A 21843-nucleotide genomic window follows, 5' to 3' on the forward strand; every position below is an offset into this window, starting at 1 on the left:
GCGCGGAACGGATGATAGGCCTATATCGATTATCCTATCAAGAAGCTACACATAACCTATGCCAAGAGGACAAAGAATAGCTTTTGATTCACTTTACAGTGCCCTACTCCTTTGGTTTAGAAGGGGCCCCTCTTTTCCTAGATAATATAGAGAGTAGAGAAAACCAGGGAGATACAAGAAGAGCTGTGGGAAAATGGAAGGAAACAATAGTACGAAACAACAATAGAAAGAAGAGTAAACAGATAAACATAAACCATTACCCATCCTCCTTTATATAAATAATACAAGAGATTGACTACTCCGTGCACACCTACTGGTCAGAAAGGTATGCACGAAGCAAGTCAGAGCAGGAGAAAACAAGAAGATGTAGAAGAAGAGAAATACAAGACATTACTCATATTACTCCATCGCGTAATGAAAAATGAATAGTAAATAGTAAAGAGCACTGGGTTAAAGAGTTAAAGGCGAGACGTGAAGCATAACGTTAAAAAAAAAAACACCCAGTGTGGCGTTACAGTAACCCATGCACTGTAGAAATGGGACTAGAACCCAAGCTACACACCCAAAAAGGTAACAATTCGAATGTGCAAAGGCAATCTCGAGTGGAGATAAATATGTTGTGCACTATTAGAAACAGAGAACAATAACCCATGCATTGTAGAAATGGACTAGAACCCAAACTACACACCCAAAAAGGTAACAATTAAAATGTGCAAAGGCATTCTCAAGTGGCGATAAATATGTTGTGCACTATTAGAGTACAACTCACACTACACACCCAAAGAAAGGTAAATTGTGCACTGAGAGTAAAGAGTATAAATTAGTGTGAGTAAGTACGTGAACAAACGCACCTCGAATTGAGGACACATATTATGCACCATGTGTAATGACGCACCTTCTCTTGAAAGCGCTACAGCTGAGAAATGGCATCTTTAGAAAGACAAATCACAGATTCAGTAGAGTTATCCCAGAGCACTTTGAGGCAAGCTTACCCTCATCGAAGGCACAGCCAGGTAGAATTAACATGATTGAAAAGTGAAGTAGAGATGGACTCTCAGAGTTGCAGGCATTAGAAACTTGTCCCTTGTTTGTTGAGAAGCTGTAGGAACAGCATGCAGTGACTTGAACTGCATTTGAAATCCAGTTCCAGTAGATGCGGCCACAGAAGACAGGAACATATGAAGACAGTTCAATTACCTTGCCTGAAGAAACGCTGTAAGGACAGCAGGTAGTTCTTTGAGTTGTAGTGGTAGCTTGAAACTGAGAGGAACTAGCACGCTTGTGTGGAGGGCGACCGATGGCAGGGTTACTGGTGGGCTGTGGTGCCAGTTGAATGATGAATGTGCGCAGCTGTATGTACAGCGGTTGCTTCACCTTGACATGAGGTTCCTAGATACTCCTTCTTGAAAATGGAGGTCTTGAAGGGTACACATGCAGGTTCTTTGAGACAACTGATCGCCATAAAATTGTAGTAACTTGGTCCAGACAGGTATGAGTATTTCAGGAGTATTTATTGTACAAGTTACATGTCCAGGTGTTCAGTCCAGGACTAGCCTCACCAAGAGCAGCCAGCATGCTGCTTTACCCTTCTCCAACTGTAGTCTCTGACCCCCAACATTCTATATTACATCATTCTAGGAGGAACTCATTGGCATATCATGAACACATTGAAACCAGGATACAACAGAGTCATACTAAATTCACATAGAATTTTGGTGGGAAAATACTGGAAAATACCTTGCTATGGTGGCAGGGGAGTACATTCAGACTGAGCAATGGCTGGTTACAGATGCATCAGTCCAAGATGCACCAAGAAAACTCCATGAAGAGGAGGCAGACATTGTTGAAAAACTCAGATGAAAAAAGATAATGCAGCATACAGGGCCCACTGCCATTCAGAAAGTGGTAAATCAGTCCTCCCCATTAGAAGACCGACTACTTACTGACTTCCTCCATAAGAAAGTGACTTCATTGACATATAAAGAAATCATTAACAATCGACTGGACCCGCTCGCCCGACTCCCGGACCTTTGGCAATCCGATGTGGGAGACATGGACGACCCTGACTGGCGCGAGGCGTTAGCATCGCCCAAAGAAGTAGCAATCTCCTCCAGACTGCGTTTGGTACAGTTTAAAATATTACACAGAACCTATTACACTCGGACGGTACTACACAAGATGGGAAGGGCCCCTGACCCGAGCTGTCAGCGCCTCTGTGGGGACATGGGTGTTAGACCTGGCACCTTGGCGTGAGTTTCCCTTCCACTTTTTGATGGTGTGCCTCGATTGTTTTGCTGGTGTTGTCCGCTCAGGGCACTGCGCCACGGCTAATCCGTGCCGCAGTGCAAGTGCTCCCTAGGTAAAGTGTACCGGTAATTGATGTTCATGATTGGTTTATTGGATTCACTGTCAGTCCCCAGTAAAGTGCACCAGGGGTGCCAGGGCTTGTGAATGCCAATGCTGCTGGTGGGCTTGCAGCGCTGGTTGCGCCACCTACAGAAAGCGGCCTTGTAAAATGTGTCTAGGGTCTGCCACCGCAGACCCTGCGTGCAGTCTGGACTGTCGCGCTGACTGCGCAAGTGCCCCCACTTGCCAGTCCCTCAACCTTCCCTTACTTACATATTAGCCACCCCTCTGGTAGGCCCAAGGGCAGGGTGCATTGTAGGCATAAGGTAGGACATGCCCTGATGTGTGTGGCATGTCTTAGTAGTGAATTACAGCCATTTTCGTTTTTCACTATTGAAGGCTACCTGCTCTCCATAGGCCAGAATGGGCTGCTGGAGTCACTACACGCTGTGACCCCAGTGGACTCAGAGAGCATGGTAGAATGTCAAGTTTAGTATGCCTGAACTCAGAATAATAAAATACTTCTTGTAGTCAAGTTTATTTTAATATCCTGGGTTTGTAAATACTACTTAGAAAGTTAGTATTTACTGACCTGGCCATTTCAGTCCGCCTCTGCTGTGTGTGTGTGTTCTGCCTAGCAACAGTAAGGAGCAGGGTTGGGGAATCCCCAGAGACAGGTTGGCTGCCAGGTGGTGGGTAGAGAGATGACACCAGGATGGGTGGGAGAAGTACACCTTGACTCTTGAATAGACCTGTGCTCTGCCACCACAAAGCCGGCGCCGCCCCCTGTGGAGCGGCTGATGTCTCTGCCCTGCTGCTGAAAGGAAAGAGCAGAGTCACCATAACAAAGTGCTCCAGAACTGGACTGGGCCAGGCCCAGGCCCCCTGGCGCTAAAGAACAAAAGAATCACGGTATAAAAGTAGGAGCCTGGCTCCTAAGAAATCAGAATCCTGTTTTACCACAAAGAACCTCTGCCCGACTAGAAGGAGAAGAAGACGCTGGAGGAGCTGGCCTGCTGCTTGCCTTGCTGAGAAAGGAGAGGAAGAGACTACTGAGAAGACTTTGCTGCTTTGTGCTTTAAACATTCTCCAAGGGCTTGATCTGAGCTTGCCCCCTGAACTGAACCCCAGGACCAGTGGGTTCTCTGTGCTTTTGCTCGTCCTCCGATTCGAGCCGTGTGTGCATCCCGCTGGAAAGAGACTGCGCCCCTCATCGCCCCTCCGAGGGCCGTGACACTCAGGAGCTTGCCTGCCTCAACCCCGTGAGAGCCCCACTCCGTCCGGAGCCGCTCTCTGTCCCCGGGCTAGGTTGCCTGCACCCCTGTCACCGCCTGCCACTGGAGCGCGCTGAATGCGCTATCACCCCTCCCTCCGGAAACCGTCCGACGACTGTGATCTACGCCGGGTCATCCAGCTGCACTGACCATGCCCTGTGACCCCGCTTCGCTATCCCCGGACATCTCAGGCCGCGCCGCCCCCGCTGTGGAGACCCCCCCCTGCACCGCCGTGCTGAGGGTCGCTGGCCGCGCCTGCCTACCTGCCCACACCCGCTGATCGAGGACCCAAGCTGAGAGTCGCTCCGACCTGTGCCGACTCTCCACATCACTGAAGAAGTTCCAGTATCGGGCTCGGGGCCCGCAACGCCTTATTTCCCCGTTCGCAGGAGTCGATCTCTGTAAGTACTGGAACCACAAGTAACATTTGCAAGAGACTACAAGGTATCCATTTGAAGCTACGAACAAAGAACATTTGCCTGCTTTACAACCTGGTGGCATAGCGAAAACGTTATTGGTCTTGTGATAAGTCTACTGAGATATATATACCTATTTTTACATAAAGAAGCGTATTTTTCTACATATCCAAGTCTGGTGTCCATTTCTGGGGGGATTGATGAATTTACTGTGTGTACGATTGTAAGTGCTTAACCAACAACGCCTGAGGCCTTGGCTGCTCACGCCACGCACCTAGAGGGTGAGCAAGGGTCATTCAAAAGGGGTTATCCTGCGCCCTGACGTAGAGGAGAGGGTTCCTGCTTGACACAAGGGCAACCTTGCGCCAACCAGAGACCCCCAAGTCTAACAATGGGTACTTATTATCACACCTTATGGGAATGTCCCACACTGACGCCATACTGGGAGGAAGTGGTAGACATAATAGCAGACGTCAGCAAGAAACGGGTCCCACTTGAACTCCAGTGCTGCATTCTTAGTGTCTGGGGCCCGACAGATCTCACCCAAGCCGAACGCCTATGGGCCACAACTGGCATGATAATGGCTAAACGAAATATAGCGCAGAAGTGGGGTGTGGGCACGGTACCAACAATAATGCAGTGGCGTAGAGACATGGATATGACCATGGTGGCGGAAAAAGCCGTGTTCATAAATAGGAAATGCCCCCGCAAATGGGCTAGGGTGTGGGGAGGATAGAATGAACACAGAGGTAACATCTGTTCGCCCCCAGAAGGAGATAGTTATTTGGGTGAAGACAAGTAATGCTAAGTAGAACCTATGTATGAAAGTAGAATTGTATAATAAGTGACTGTACAGAAATGACATCATGATTGTAGAACACATGCAGATCTTTATTGTTATAATGCAACTTGAAAAAAAAGTTTTAAAATAGAAAGTGGCCAATCAGGTTGCCTTTTGGCCTAGATCTTAAACACTAAAATAAAACATATCCCTATCATGGCACTCCATGATGAAAGGGGGATTGGTATATTCACAAGCTGATATCACCCAAGTTATTTATGGATATTACAGCAGAGTATACAGAGCTACATCTGAATGGTCTGTGCTACACGAGAGGGGCTTCTTAGAAAATCTGAACTTCCTAGGGTACTCCTCCATGTTAAGGAGGAAACAGATGGTTCCATCACAACACAGGAGGTCAGGGCGGCTCTACTTGATTTAACAATCAGGAAGTCCCTGGGCACTGATGGGCTCCCTACTGAATCGTCTGAAATATACCAGATATCACTAGCGCCCAGTCTGGTCCAATTATTCGGGGAGGCCCCAACAATGTAGGAGCCCTCTTTGGTCTCGATCCTAAAACCGGGACGACCTTCAGAGGACATGGCCAGTTACAGGATGATTGCAGTCTTAACCTCTGATTGTAAAATCATCAGTAAAATCCAACCTACTGCAACAACTGCTTCTTTCACTAATCTACCATGACCAAAGTAAATTTGTCCCAGACCATAACACATCCTAAAGCATTAAACAGCTTTATAAAATCATGGAATAAGTCCTGTAGACATGCCCTGTAATGCCTCCTTGATGCTAGACCTGGAGAAGGCATTTGATACACTGACTTGGAGATACCCCTTTGAAGTGTTGCATAAATGTGGGTTTGGGATACTTTTCATTCATTGCAGCTGCTTTACGCTGACCTTGTTGCAAGAATGCTTCATGGTAGGATTGAGGTAGGTAGAAGAACCAGACAAGGCTTCCCCCTCTCCTTCCTACACTTTGTATTGGCCATGGAATCAAAGGCCATCCAGATGAGAAGTAAGGGCCTAACATGGGAATCTCACTCCTTGCGAGAATGGTGGGCCCCAGGGGAAGTGTAGTCGCAGACTAGTCTTCCCCCGGGGTCTTTCGCGCAGGAGGGACCAGGCTGGGGTCAAGGAGTGAGGTTTGGGGAGGGGTATAAGAATGCAGGGGGAGGAGGGCATCTTCCTCTTCCTGCATTCCGGCACCATTGGGAGGGTTCGGATTTAGTTAAAAGGTGTTATTAGGATCGGGGGTTTTGCAGGGAATTGTGGATGTTTGCGGCGTGTCGCGGAGCCACTGGCTGGTGGTTACGTGGATTTTCTGCATTTTGTGGCAGAGTCGGTTAGCGATGATGGCCGCGGTATCAGCGGATGAGGTGAGGGAGGCTCTGCGTGTGCTGGGCCGCGACAGCTGAGAAGACCATCTCCAGCCCGGCGTACTCGAGGAGGCGTGGGTGGGGCTATCCCGGGCCCTGCACGCGGCATCTGCCGGCGTGGCGGCTGCCGTGGTGGCCTGTATGGAGGAGCCACGTCACCAAAGGTACGTCAGGGAGGGGGCGGGGCAGTGTGAAGAGCGAGGCGGCGATGCGCAGCGGCCGGTGCCGGGGTCTGCCTCCGCGCTTGGCTGACAGCGCGGAGGAAGTGGGAGGGCTCTCTAGGGATGGGGGAAAGCCTGGAGGGTTGCAAGGGCCTCGCGGGTCAGGAGACGTGACCGGGCGGGAGCAAGGGGGACCTGGAACTTCCTGTCTGGTGGGTGGCACTGGAGGCAGGCTGCATTCATTGATTCTGGAGGGAGGGGCGGGCCCGGGGGCTGAGAGCGGGCGACAGGTGTAACCTCAGGCCATAGGCGGCATGGAACAGGGCCGTATGGTAGGGCAATGGGTGGACGTTCCCATTTACCTTTCCTATAGCTCCAGGGCAAGCAGTGTCAGGTCCGGGGGGGGCGCAGAGTTGGGGTACTCGGACACCTTGCGGGAGGGGGCACAGGGTCAGGCCGTGGGAGGGGCAGGGCCCAGGGACCGGGGAAAGGAGCCAGGGAAGGGTGGCTGTCTCCCCTCTGCCCTTTCTAGATGGGATGGCATGTCGCTTGAAGAAAAGATCAGGGACCAGCGTCAATTCATTCAGGAGACGGAGATGCAGTGGGCGGCGATGTGTGCGGCTAGAGGGGAGGAGGGTTGGGATGATGGGGTGGAAGGGCCCCCCACGCCCACTTCCGAAGAAAAACAGTGGACTGAACAGGAGGAGTGGGAGAGGGAGGCCAAGGGCAAGTGTGTGTGTGTGTGTGGGAGGATGGGCGCCTACAGTCAGGTGTAGGGACAGCCAGGACGGCTCTGAGGCCCGATGGTGCCAGAGCCCGCCCAGATTGGAGCGACCTGGGGGGCGGGGGGATCCAGGCTGGCAGAGGTCGGCAGAGTGTTGGATGGCACGGTGGGGCGCAATACGGCCCCGGGACGCTGGCCAGAAGAAGCAGGGGGGTCCGCGGCGGCCTTTCCTCTAGTGCGGGAGCGGGCAACGGCGATGTGTGTGGCAGGTGGCAGTGGAGTGCATGCGAAAAAGAGCAAAGGTGTGAAGAGAGCAGTACGTGAGGTGCTGTGGATGCCTGTGGATGTGCAGCCTGAGGTGGAACTGGACTATGGCATGGAGAGTGAAGAGTTGGAAGACGGGGAGGTGAGGGAAGACGAGGACAGGATGAGGAGGGAGAAGAGCAACAGCAGACTTGGTGTTTTGCAGGCAACAAAACCCACGAAAGGCAAGGCGAAGGCGGACTACCCGGGTTCGAACACCGTCAGAGGATGGACCGGAGGGACACAGATGGACTTGACCGGTAATGAGGCATGGAGGGCAGCTTGGGACGGGAGACTGAAGATAGGGAGGAAGAAGACCTGCCGGTCGGTAGGTGTGGGAGATGGTTCAGTAAGGGACGCCATAGCGGCGCCGCAGGGTGGAGCAGCAGGGGGTGCTGAGTCAGAAGGGGGGGAAAGAATGTGTTGGTGGTGGGTGTACAGACTGACAAGACAGATGAGATGGATGACGAAGGGGAGAAAGGGGAGGACAAACATCAAAAGAAATTACTGTATATGGGCCTGGCCATGCCGCTGGGGTTGCATTTGTCAGACCAGACGAGGAATAGAATCTGGAAACGCAAGGATGTGGACGTGTTTAAACTCTTACACAGGGAGATACAGGCTAAGGCGGGATCCAAGGAGGAAGAATGGGAGCTTACAAGGCGGCCTAGGGTTCCAGTGAATATGGAGGATTGGACAACGGCCTTTCTCATTTATGCCAGTATTTATTGCCAGAAGCATCTGGACAGGGCCATAGCCCTCCTGAAATATATGGATATCATCAGGAAGGTTAAGATGCATTTTGGGGGATTTGCCTGGCTGAGTTACGACAAAGAATTCCGGGCAAGGATTAGCGTGAACCCGGATAAACCTTGGGGGGAAGTTGACCAGGAACTGTGGATGCAGTGGATGTCATCCACGAAATCCTCAGCGTCTAACCACACAGCCAGTGGTTTGCCGGTCATGTACCGGTCTTTTCTGCTGCGTCCCGCCCACGGTGGGGCAGGGGGAAGTAATCCCAGTTCAGGGGGCGCAGGGACACCTTTCAAATCTGGGGGCAGCATGTTGGAGTTACAACAGGGGTTATTGCTCACGCTACTCCTGTAAGTTCAAACATGAATGCTCCAAATGCGGGGGCCGACATGCGCTTACACAATGCTTTACCTTGGCCATGCCCTCAGAGCAATGGCGGGCCACAATAGGGAGAGGGCAAGCTGGGCAGAAGGGCGCCCACTCCAGTTAAGATTGAGGCGATGGGGCCTTGGCTCTCTCTCTACCTCGACAGGGAGGCAGCCTTGAAGATTCAGTGGGGTTTCACGGAGGGCTTTCGGGTGGGGTATCAAGGCCCTAGAGAGAGGAGGTGGGCGGTCAATCTGAAATCAGCCAAGGAATTGCCGGAGGTGGTGGCAGCCAAATTGAAGAAAGAGGTAGACAAAGGCAGGATAGCGGGCCCGTTTGTCGACTGGCCTGTGGATGACTTGATCATTTTCCCACTGGGAGTGGTGTCTAAAAAGGAGCAGGGTGAGTTTCGCATGATACATCACCTCTCGTGGCCAGAGGGGCAGTCTGTGAATGACTTTATCGCTGAAGCAAACTCGAGGCTGCTCTATGCCTCAGTAGACAATGCGGTCCGCCTAGTGTGGGTGTGTGGGACGGAGGCGGAATTGGCGAAGTGTGACGTGAAATCGGCTTTCCTCCTACTGCGCATACACCCGGCGGATTTCTCGCTACTAGGGTTGCAATTTGCAGGTGCCATCTACGTGGACAAAGTGTTGCCCATGAGGTGTGCGATTTCCTGCGCGCTGTTCGAGACGTTTAGCACATTCTTGCAATGGGCCTTTACACAGATCAGTGGGCATGGGGAGGTCTCTCACTACCTAGATTACTTTTTCTTTCTGGGAAGGGCACGCTCGGGGGACTGTAGCAGGGCGCTGTCACAGTTTCAGGAGATGACACACCACTTTGGGGGTCCCTCTGGTGCCAGAGAAAACGGCTGGGCCCAGCTGTAGGTTGACATTTTTGGGAATCAAATTGGACTCAGTTCAGTGGATGGCCCGGGTCCCTGATGCTAAGGTGGCGGAGATACAGGCGTGCCTGTTGTGGGCAATTGGGGAAAAGAGGATCGTGTTGAGGGCGGTGCAACAACTGTTGGGTTTCCTGAACTTTGCGTGCAGGGTGGTGCGGGCAGGACGGACGTTCTGCAGACGACTCGGCATGGTCATGTCGGATGCAGTCTTACCGTACCAAAGGGTTCGGATTTCCATGGGGGTCCGAGCGGATCTGAGAACATGGCTGACTTTCTTGACTGACTTCAATGGGGTGTCACTGGATTTTGTTGAAGAAAAAATGGTTTGGCAAGTGCAAATGTACTCTGCTGCAGCTGGGGCAGCGGGCTTCGGGGTTTTCTGGATTGGCAGGTGGTGCGCGGAGGACTGGCCGGCTCATTGCGTGAAGCAAAGGAGAAGCATTGCGTTTCTCGAATCTTTTACTCTGTTGGTGGTGCTGGAGGTGTGTGGTTCTGAATTTCAGAATCGGTCGGTACTGTTTCATGTGGATAACATGACTGTTATCGAGTTGGTCAACCGGCAAAAAGCAAGGGATCTGAGGGTGTTGTGGCTCTTGCGGAGCTTTATGCTTAAATGTTTGCAATTGAATGTAGTGTTTCGAGCACAACACATCCCTGGGGCGAATAATGACATTGCGGATTGTCATGTTCGCAGTAGCGACGGTTCCAGTGACTGGCACCTGGAACAGATCAGTACAAGACCAAGCTGCCGGACAACATCTGGGCCTGGGGGGAGTGAGGGTGATAGGCCTGGTGGAGAAATCTATAGCCGACACCAGGAGCTGCAGCTACAGACTGGCCTGGGCAGAGTTTGGATCCTTTATGGGCTGGTTCGGAGAGACGGCAACCGGATCCCGATCGACTGTTGAACAGGGAGTGTTACAGTTTGCTTTACATTGCATGGACAAGGGTCTGTCTTCCGCGACAATAGCAGAAAGGCTGGCAGGAGTGTCTTTCTATGGCAGTTAGTTTTTGGGGTTTGATCTGGCAAAAGATGAGATCACCAGAGTGCTCAAGTGTTGGGGCCGGGAGAGGGGAGGGGGGAGGAAAGGGGCGCTAAGGGAAGCGATTACTTTTGAATTGTTGGTCAGGCTGGTTGGGGCGTTGCCTTTGTGTTGTTACAACGTATTGAGGTTGCGGATTTCCGATTATGTATGGAATGGATGTTTTTTGGTGCCTTCTGGGTGTCTGAGTTGCTGGGCACGAAAGGGGCAGGGGGCAGGAGGGAGGAGGTATGAGGAGGTCTGGTTGGATGGGGGCCGCCTAGATATTTGGCTGAGACAATCCAAGCCGGATCAGTTGGGACGTGGCAAATGGGTCTGGTTGATCGAGAGTGGCTGCGCCGGAGCATGTCCGGTGGCAGAATGGCAGAGATACCTGCAGGCGACCCAGGTGCCAGTGGGGGAAGTTTTTTGTCATGCGTCTGGGGCGAGTGTGACGGCGGCACAACTGCTGGCGGTTTTGCGCATGGCTTTGAGACGGTTTGGTATGAATCCGTCTGGTTTTGGTACTCATTCTTTCCGTATTGGGGCGGCGACGGAGGCAGCGCGTTTGAGCTGGTCCTGGGACAGGATTCGGCAGATTGGGAGGTGGAAGTGTGGTGCTGTTAGCGCTATGTGCGAAAATGAAGGGGATGGGGACGGGGTATGGCTGGCGGGGGGAGATGGGATGAAAAGTGTGTGGTACTAATGCTTTTTTCTCGCCGTAGGTTGAGTGAGTGGCCCAGGGACCAAGACGGTCACCTGGATCGTCGGGCACTCATTTGTGCATTGGGCATCAAAGTATGCGGAGCAATAGGTATACGGCTGTAACCTGGGACTCAAAGGAAGTCATCATGAGGTGCATTGGTGGGGAAAAGGGGGTATGCGATGGGGAGCACTATTGCCCTTGCTCGCGAAGATGGTTTCCCAGAAAGGATGTCCGGACTTATTAATATTGCATTTGGGAGAAAACGATCTGATTCGGCTGTCGGGTTTGGCGCTCTTACAGCTGATGCAAAGAGACTTGGTGATCATGAAACAGAGAATGGCGGGGACATGCATAGCATGGACCGAATTTGTTCTCTGGAAAGTATGGAGAGGGGCAGTAAAACATGGGGCTGTGGTGAAAGCCCGGTGGAAACTTAACAGAGCAATGAGGGTTTTTTGTGGGGAGAGAGACATTAAAGTGATTGCTCATCCGGGACTGAGACTGGAGGAACTGCTACTGTTTAGGGATGACTGTGTGCACCTTTCGAGACTGGGAAAGGCATATTATATGATGGATATGAGGGATGTGGTTAGCAAGTTGTGGAATGAGGCTATTTGGTGTATGAGGAATGTGTGAGTAGGAGGGCGAAAGGTGCACAGTATGACGCGGGGGCAAGTAACCGCCCTAAAGGGGGTTCCCTGGTTGGCGGTACTTGGGAGGGGTGGGGGAGTCACTGACGGGCGCACCCATCCCTCGGGGGGGGAAGAGTGAATGATGGGGGAGCCGGAGGCATGAGTGAAATGCCAGGTGATACAGGGGAGGATGCTAGAAGAAGTAGATGAAGAACTGAATGGGTCATGGAGTGGAATGAGAGGTGAGTTGGGAGTTTCGTGAAGGGAGTGACTGCATGAAAAGGTTGATGTTGGGGGATTTGTTATTTGTTATTTGATGTTTATTGGTTACGTAATCTGTTGTGCAGCCTTGTCCTAATAAATTGCCTTTTACGCTTAACATCAGTGTGGACTGGTTATTGCGCGATGGTGGGCCCCGGGGGAAGTGAAGTCGCAAACTAGTCTTGCCCCGGGGTCTTTCACGCAGGAGGGACCAGGCTGGGGTCAAGGGCTGCGGTTTGGGGAGGGGTATAAGAATGCAGGGGAGGAGTGCAACTTCCTTTTCCTGCATTCCGGCACCATTGGGAGGGTTAGGATTTAGTTAAAATGCCGCCCGCCCACCCTACAGTTTACTAGGGTTTAGGAGCTGGGTAGGCAGAGCGTGCCAGTTTAGGACAGGTTGCAGGTTTTTGGCGGTACTTGGGAGGGGTGGGGGAGTCACTGACGGGTGCACCCATCCCTCGGGGGGGAAAGAGTGAAAGATGGGGGGTCCTGAGGCATGAGTGTAATGCCAGGTGATACAGCGGAGGATGCTAGAAGAGAAGTGAGGAAGTGGATGAAGAACTGAACGGGTCATGGAGTGGAATGAGAGGTGAGTTGGGAGTTGCGTGAAGGGAGTGAGTGGATGAAAAGGTTGATGTTGGGGATTTGTTAATGGTTATTTGATGTTTATTGGTTATGTAATCTGTTGTGCAGCCTGGTCCTAATAAATGGCCTTTCACGCTTAACATCAGCGTGGACTGGTTATTGCGCGACACATGTAATCTAGTTATACACGGACACTATTGTCCTTTATTTAAAAGACTCTCAGCGGGACCACTCGAAAATCGCGCAGATCCTTGGCTACTTCGGAGAAGCCTCCAGGCCCTTTGTAAACTGGCATCAGTCGTGCCTTTTTCCTTTGTGTCTGGGCATGCCTTCAATCAGCGTGAGCTGATGAGAAGGCCCCATTAGGTGGGAATGCACTACTTTCTGCTATTTGCCCATCAATATTGACCAGTCAGAACAAGACTTAATAGAGGGGAACCTCACTAGAGCAGTGAGCTCTCTCAGGACCTAAGTAGCATTTTGGAGGACACTGCTGCTCTCAATTATGGGGCGTGTTACTCCATCTAAAATTTGGATTCTCCCCGGCTCTTAAACTATTTGCCCATATCCTAATTTGGCGCAATATGCGCCGTACAGCCTCCCTAACTAAAGAGCGCCTCCCAGTGGATCAAGTGGGAGTAACAACCCTAACTTCGAATGCATTTACAGAGGTGCTCCCAGTGGCTATCAGCCAGTTTCCTGGAGGAAATCGGAGCAGCTCGCCTCCCTGTGCGTTTCGAAGAAATATTTACCTTAGTACTCCCAGGAGTTAAAACTAACCGCATCTGTTCCCAACAAACAAGCAGCCTGCACTCACTAAGCACACGGCTCCTTATGCCCACATAACCTTGCAGGGTCTTCCCAGAGCCCCAGTGTATTGGGAAGAGGCGGACACAGAGATCATAGGTGACCTTTTCTAGTATATACTACTCTTCTCTTTTCAATCGCTGAGAGACCAATTTGCACTGCAAAGTGGCAATTCCTTATGTATGGTCTTCTACTCTATATCCTTCGAGCCAAATGGGCAACATATAAGCACCAGCACATTCCATCATACTAATTATCTATACAGTTGGGGTCGGGAGGGGATGTGTTGGTTGGCTATTTAAAGCTCTCCGGCAACACATACTGATCTTGCTCCAGCACCTGTGGTATAAATAGGAAATTGAGGTTGATTCATGTCCAATAGTGGGCCAGGGGGCTGGTGTACCCTCACACAATTCCAGGCCATACTTGATCATTCTTTGCCCTGAAAAGAGCATACCTTACACCTGAAAATGTAAGTAAGCTCTTGCACCATGCGCTGCCCCTGAAGCAGACATCCGCCACGCCATGGGCCCGCCCATCCTTGACTGCCTTCTGCTCTGGCATCACTGCGATATTAACAGAGTGCAAAAGGCTGCCTTCATTGACACTTGGAAGGCTTGCTCCATGGGACTTTATAAAGGACAAAACACCACAGGGCAGTGACCCGATTTCTAATTCCAGGACTACTATTGGCTAAATGGGTGATCACTTTATGCTGGAAGGCTACACTCCTACCCTTGGGCATGCCGGGTCACTCTGAAGTGGGCTCAAGCAGAGAGCAAGGCCGTGCATAATGAGAAGGTCGGTGGTCTACGGAAGCATCCAAGAGCCAAACATTGGGAGCAACAGGGTGGGAGGAAGCCTAGGGAAGATAACCTTTTACCCTGAGTACATACTAGAAGGCTTTCACTACTCAATACTACTGTCACTTTACCACGTTGCTTGTAATGCATTTATCGCCCCCTTACCCCTGATTCTGTGCAGGCCCTACATGTCAGTGGCAAGGCCCAGGGGAAGGTTTAGAAAAAGAGAATTGGGGGGCATATTATCAAGGACGGCGTTAAAAATTATCGCCGGTTTAGCTGCAGAAAACTGCCGCTAAAGCAGCGATAATGGGCTTGATAATATGCTCTATGGAATTCCCATAGAAGCCCATGTTCTGGTGTGAACATGGGCTTCTATGGGAATTCTCCAGATCATATTATCAAGCCCATTATCGCCGGTTTAGCGGCAGTTTTCTGCCGCTAAACCGGCGATAATGTTAACGCCGTCCTTGATAATATGCCCCATTATGCGCAGTTCTCACTACCCATAGTTCATTAGCTCCTTTGCACAGACATACCGGATATCCAGCATGTTCTTCCCTATGGATATTTAACATTCCACACCCACTGATAACAATACTGATAGCGACAACTGCTTCCTCACATAAGATTGAGGAATAAACCCAGATAGCCCTTCCTAATCTCAGCCCGGTTTAATCACAGTTTTTTGAGCTTTGCACCTGCAATAATTCTTTCAGAATAATCATACAGACAGGAGTCAAGTATGTCTAAGTGAATTTACTAACAATTGACGAAATGAGTGACTATACCAAAATAATCTTTTTTTATGATACAGCCGCCAAATTTCTGACATATTTGTAACTGATTTACATGAAAGTATATGAATTACCTCCTGGACATGCCTTGTCTCGATATTTATTTGCAATCTGTTTAAATGTAATAAAATATTATTGAAAAAACACATCCATAAAAAAATATCATAATGTAAAAATAAAGAATACAAAAAGGTACATCTAGGAGTCAATTCCGATCCTGGATTTTTTTTTCCCGTACGACTCGTATCTGTATTTTTTTCCATACGAATCGTACAAGTCACGTCCGACCCATGAAGTACGATCCGTACGGGAAAAAGTACATACCATAGCAAGATAGCTCCTGTGACCAGTGCAAACACAAACACCAACACAACAAGGTCAGATATCCAGGATAGTAACTCACACTCACTGTCATGGCAGCATGCTCCATGGGGGGACAGCTACATCACCTGGGAGCCCCAGTGCCAAATCACACTACACCCACCAACAGGCGCTGTCACACACACCCCTTACACAAGCACACACCACTAGGACAGGCAATGGATTTTCCCACTGCCACAATGGACATGTAACACAACAACACCAATACATAGCCGAAGAAGCATCCAAGCCACAAATGGACATGTCAAAGACTCAGGCGAACATATCAATCTGTCCCCCACAACATACCCATACACAAGTGAACATTGAGGAGAATGCTAGGCACATACAACTACCTGGAGGAACTGTGCCAACTTGAATGTGTATGAAACATGCATGTTGCATTAAACAGCTTTAACATTGTCTCTCTCTCACACACAGGGCAACGTGATGAACATCCCCCCAACACTGGGGGGAAGAATCACAGTCACAGGCTCGGGAGGAACTGGATCCTACCAGCAGCGACGCCTCTCAATACTCCGCGGATGACCCCGACCGACTTGGACCCTCTGGTGTCCAAGCCCCTGCAGCACCTGGTTCAGGAACATCTGTGCCAACCACCACCCCCATTCCTGCCACATCACAGGAGACACCCTGGAGCCCTGCCCGCATTGAACAGAGCCAGTCTGACCAGGAGGGACAAGGTGCGGCGGGCACCCAGGAGGAGGCAGACAACACCGCCACTGCCATCCCTCAGGGGTCCCATCGACCCGATGTGCCCACCACGGCAGGCCCGGCTCGTGTGGGCAGGGGTGGCGGGAGTGGAGGCAGGCGGAAGCGAGAACCTGACCAGCCAGCTGAAGGGACCGGTATGTCACACATCCGCAACATCATGGAGGCATACCGGCGTGACACCAGGGAGATCAGCCAGGTAGTGGTGACCCTCACAGAGATCAAAAACCAGCAGGCCGAGCAACACACCAGTCAACAACAACACCAAGGACGGATGGAGGCAAGACTGGCTGAGCTCCTGGCGGTGCAAAGGGACATAAGCCATTCACTCCGCCGGATCGCCAACAACATGGGCAACCCTCCCTGTGACACCAGGCGCAGACCAGCACCAGCCACAGCGAGGGAGGAGGAGGAGGATTCGTCCAACGGAGCGTCCCAAACATCATCTAGGCCTGCATCTGAGGGTCTCTGGAGGAAGGTTGGTCGTCCACGGAAAAGACCGTGAGAGGCAGCGGGCCATCCACATCTCCCAGGTCACCTGGCCAGGCACCTGCACTTCATGTGCGACAGCATCACCCCATTGACTGACATCATCTGCCACATGGACTTGCTGGTCACAGTCTGACCAATGATGCCAAACACTGTGGGCTGGACTCCGATGACTTCAAATGCCAAGGATCCCATCTCCCCCTGTGAACTTTGGATTCTATGGTCCCTGCATTTCCCCATTTTCTGTGCACAAATCACACCCCAGAGCTCGAAATTAAAAATGTAATAATTGAAATTTCATGTTGCAGTCATTTAGCATGAGTCCACAACCTATGTGTGGGGATATGTTAATGTATGCCTGAGTGTGGAACTAACTCCAGCCATCCATACACCGGTCGAGGACACACATGGCTCACAATGTATCACAAAATAGAGACATGGAGCCTAACACTCACCCGTGATGGCCTCAAGCTGCTGAGGGGGGGCTTGCGATATTGCTCTGACAGACAAATTTGGTAGAGTTACATGAAGGTGTAGAGGTCATGGGTCATGTTGATGTGCCCGGGGAGGGAGTACCAGGTCTGTTTTGCGAGGTGGGAGAACAATCTCCTGCATGCAGAGGTTATGTGGATGTGATAAATGGTGGCCAGGGCAAGGTGGGCTGCATGGAGTAGAAGGTTGGTTCAGGTCTGGGGTTGTGGACTGCCTCCTGAGTGTGGTTGAGGAGTCTGAAGGTGATCCTGCAGCTCACAGTGAGCCATTGTACCTCTCTCAGGTGGACGGTGATGTGGCTGGGGCAGGGGATGTTGCAGATGAGGTGTGCGGATGCACCCTGGATGTGGATAAGTTCTCCTGCATGTTTGCTGTTGTCCTCTGTAGAGGCCGGTGCTGTATTTGAGCCGGCTGGTGTCCTGGAACAGGAGGACGGTCTGTCTTGCCTTGGAGTGGATCTATCTGGAGGTCATCAGCAGCATGTGGAGGGTGTTGCAGCATGAGGTACAGATGTTGGTGAGTTGCATATTAATTGTGAGCGATAGGTCCATGATGAACACCAGCTTGCCTGCGTGGCCACTGGGTGCTGGTGCGGTGCACAAACCAGTGGGATGCAAGGAGTTGACCCAGCCGTAAGGGGACAATCCTCAGATGATGACCTCTGTCCCGTCCAAGTCCTGCCTCAGATGGCTGATGTTCAGCCATTCATCAACGGATCTCATGCCTTCTTGAAGTTTGGATCTGGCAATGGCTGGCTCTCTGGTGAGTTTGAGGAGCAGCTGGGTGTCAGTGGCATACCAGATGATGAAGAGGTTGTGTGCGCATGTGATGGTGGAGAGGGGGTCATGGAGACATTGAAGATCGTCACGCTGAGAGAAGAGCCCTGTGGCATGGGCCAGATGACCCCAGTGTACTACATGTTGCAGGGTGGAGGCAGACTCCCTGGGCCTTGCTGGTGAGCTACTTCCTGAGTGAATCCTGGGCCCTCCTCTGGATACCAGTGTTGGAGATGTGTGAGCTGACAGTGTGGTAGCACATGGTGTAGAATGGCGTTGAGAGGTCAAGGGTGGTGGCCTCACCATTGTTGAGCAGCGCAAAGTAGTCGTTGGTGTTGGCAATGATGACGGTTGCAGTGGTGTGATTACTGTGTAAAACGGTCTGGTGCCAGTTGGCTGGAGCTGGTTGCATGTAGGAAATTGGTCAGTTGCTAGTTGAGTGTCTTCCTGGTGACATTTTCTGGGTAGGGAGGTAGGCTGATATACCAGGAGATCCTGCGTTACTGCCGTCCGTTGTTTAAGAAGGGCCTGGGGCTCTGCATGCCTCCTGCAGCCATGAAATGTGGCTAACTCAAAGGAGACATTCATGACGCACAGGACGTGGGCTTCAAGGATGGCGAATGATGTGGTTGAGATGTGTGGGAAGGGGCCTGATGGAGAGCCAGAGTGGATGGTGCACATGAGCCAGGTTGTGTACTTGCTGCTGACGGGAGTCCATGACCTGAGGGGGGTTTGTCCAGCGGATAATAGTTCTGTCTGCCTCTGTGTGCCAAGGCTGTTGTGTATGGCCATGAGCTTGCAGTGGTACAAAGTAGCAAGGGATGGGATCTGCCTTGCAAGGGTGGGGTGTCTTGGATGGAGATCTGCTGTCAGTTCACTCACAATGCTGATGAGCTACTTGATGTCGTGTGTTTGGGTGTCCCGGCACTATCTGAAGGATCTCCACTTGGCCTTGTTGATGATATGGTGATGGCTGTGTGGGGTGTTTTCCAGGGCTGTAAGTAAAATTATGTCTCTTTGTGTTGCAAGGTTTGCACAAAAGTCCGGCTAGGTCTGTAGGAGTCCAGTAGGTCTGCCTTGTCCCAGGTGCCTTAACTGTTGTGCTTCACAGGAAAGTCCGTCAATGTGGCAAGATTGATGGATCAGTTGCTGATCCAGTGTGTGAGTTTGCAGGGTGTGGCGGTGGTGTTGTTTTGAGTGTTCCACACAGCTTGTCTGTGGCGACTTACATCAGGCATCTTTGAGGGATCGGTAGCGGGGTGAGTGGCACTGTGTTGCTTGTTGGAGACGTGGATTCAAATGTTGATGGACCAATGATGGATGGTGGTGTGTGTCCCCTCCAGCAAGAAGTTACTGGCCCCCAGCCACATGTAGCCTGTGGAGGTGAGGGCCTGCGTGCAGATGTACGTGTTGATGGCTTTGCGGAATTGTGGATGTAGGCCTGCAGATCTGTAGATGAGTGTTACTCTGAGGGTTGCTAGGGAGTTGCTGCGAACCCGGACTTGTGACTCTGAGGGTGTACTTGTCAATAATTACCAATTCAGCCCCCGGGAGTGGTGTTGGCGTGCCTGCGGGTGATCTTGGATCCGTCTGAGATGGCAATGAAGACGTCATGTGCTGAGGATGCTTTTGTCCAGGTTACTGTCATGAAGGTGATGTGTGGGGCTGTAGTGTTGAGGAGGTAACAGAGTCCAATGGCGTGCTGGTGGATGGAGCGGGTGTGGAGTAGAAGGCACATAACCTGGTTGGAATGACAGGGTCTGGTAGGCTGGGCAGCGCTGTGTAGGCAGTTCGAGTAGCACGCTCAGCATGCAAAGGTGTCGTGTGTGTGCTTAGGAGTTGCCTGATGGCAGGCATTCACGTCCCGTTGTGGGCAGCAACCTGCACAAATACATACACAACCAGGTACGTCATGCACAATAGAGATCATTAGCCATGAAGCACTGCATGCATGTTGCCAAAGTACACATACACTCATATGCTCAATCTTTGTCAATTCTGCCATAGATGACGCATGCAAACTGGTAAGAGATCTTCAGTGACCGAGATGAGGTACTTTGGATTGTGCTGAACACCTTTATTCCACATACACACACAAAGGGATATGCCACCATATTAACAGACTCACAGGTCAGTTGACAGAACATGTGGGGCATACGCTGGACCCCCCTTCACAACACGGATGATGTCAATCCCAATGAACTGGCACACAAGGTAAGGGGAGGAGCAAAACACATCCTGCTGCACACGGAGAGGCTGCAATTCCCTATAGAGCATGTTGTTGTGATGTCCCCCACTATGTCCACCCGTAGCATCTGCAATGTTTCAGAGCCAAGGTACACACACATTGAAGCCTTCATCAGACGGCATATTCCACTACAGATGACTGTCAAGAAGGCTGACTATCATGTCATGGGAGTGATGCTACATGTCATATGCTCCATGGTGAGAAGACATGTATGCATGGTACCACAACATGCACAGAAGCAGTCACCACACATTCACAACCTGTATCACCACAAAAAAGCCTTGCTGCAATACTTACCCAATCTGACATTTCCACATGTCCGTGCATGGAACGCTGATTCAGCACACGTTGTAATCCACACGAGGAATAGCAGGAGGACAACGATGACACGACCAGACAACAGGTGCTAAATACCTGGGAATGGCAGACACACGAGAAGTCACCAAAAAAAGATTCTCAACGCACACATGGAAGTGTACAAAACAGCAACAATGTTGGAAACATGTAAATTGGCAATCAAGTCTCTCGGCAAAACTGTGTTGCATGACATCATGACTCGAGTGACACATCAGAACACACATCCAAGTCACTTTGCATTCAGTCAGCTGGACACACACATTGCAACACATGCCACTCAACGCTACAAGCTTGCACACTCATAGCCAGTGACTCACCATTATGAGAAGAAGTTGCGTATGAGCTGACTCCGGATATCATCCCCCTCCTCCTCATCATCACTAGCCTCGTGACCAAGCTCTTGATCCTCCACTGGTGGATGCTCCTGCTCATCTGGATCCAGGATGAGTGGCACTGCCTTCTCAACTGCCATGTTGTGCAGCATGCAGCACACAATGAAGATTTTGCAGACCTTCTCCGGGGCATAAGGGAGGGACCCGCCTGTCTTGTCCAGGCACTGGAATCGGCTCTTCAGGAGTCCAAACGTCCTCTCAATCACTCGCCTGGTCTGGCCGTGTGCATCGTTGTACGGGTGATCTGCAGCTGTTCTTGGGTTGCGGAGAGGTGTCAGCAGCCATGGCATGTTGGGATAGCCAGAGTCCCCTACATGGAAACATCATGTAAATAAGTGGGTCAAGAGATGCCATAAGAGACAAAGATACCGCAACACATAGGACAAAAAGACTAAACCCACCGACAAGACATGCTCGTTCGTTGTGCAGCCGCAGCATCATTTGTGGCACCCTGCTACGCCTCATGATGTAGGCATAGTGTGCTGATCCTGGAAAACGTGCACAGACATGGGAAATCAGCATGTTAGCAAGACACACCACAAGGGCATTTATCGAGTGGTAATGTTTGCGGTTGCAATAGGCTTGTTCCTGTGCCTGTGGTGGTACAAAAGCCACATGTGTACCATCAATGAACCCAATTACATGGGGCATCCCACCTAGGGCATAGAAATCCCCCTTGACATCCCTCAACCCCTCTGGACTCGGAAATTTGATGAATTCATCAAGGTGCTCCAACATGGCTGCTAAAACATCACGCAGGACACGGCTGAACATAGTCTGGGACATCCCACCCACATCAGCTATAGTCAATTGAAACGTACCTGTGGCAAAAAAATGTAAGGCTGCCATCACCTTCATCTTGGGGGTCAGTGCAGTAGGACACCTGTGTTGCGGTTGGAGGTGTGGTGCCTGTTTGTCAGGTCCTCAATCAACTGTTGAGTGAATCTGTAACAG

Source organism: Triturus cristatus, chromosome 7 (assembly GCF_964204655.1).
Source record: "Triturus cristatus chromosome 7, aTriCri1.1, whole genome shotgun sequence".
Lineage (NCBI taxonomy): Eukaryota > Metazoa > Chordata > Amphibia > Caudata > Salamandridae > Triturus > Triturus cristatus.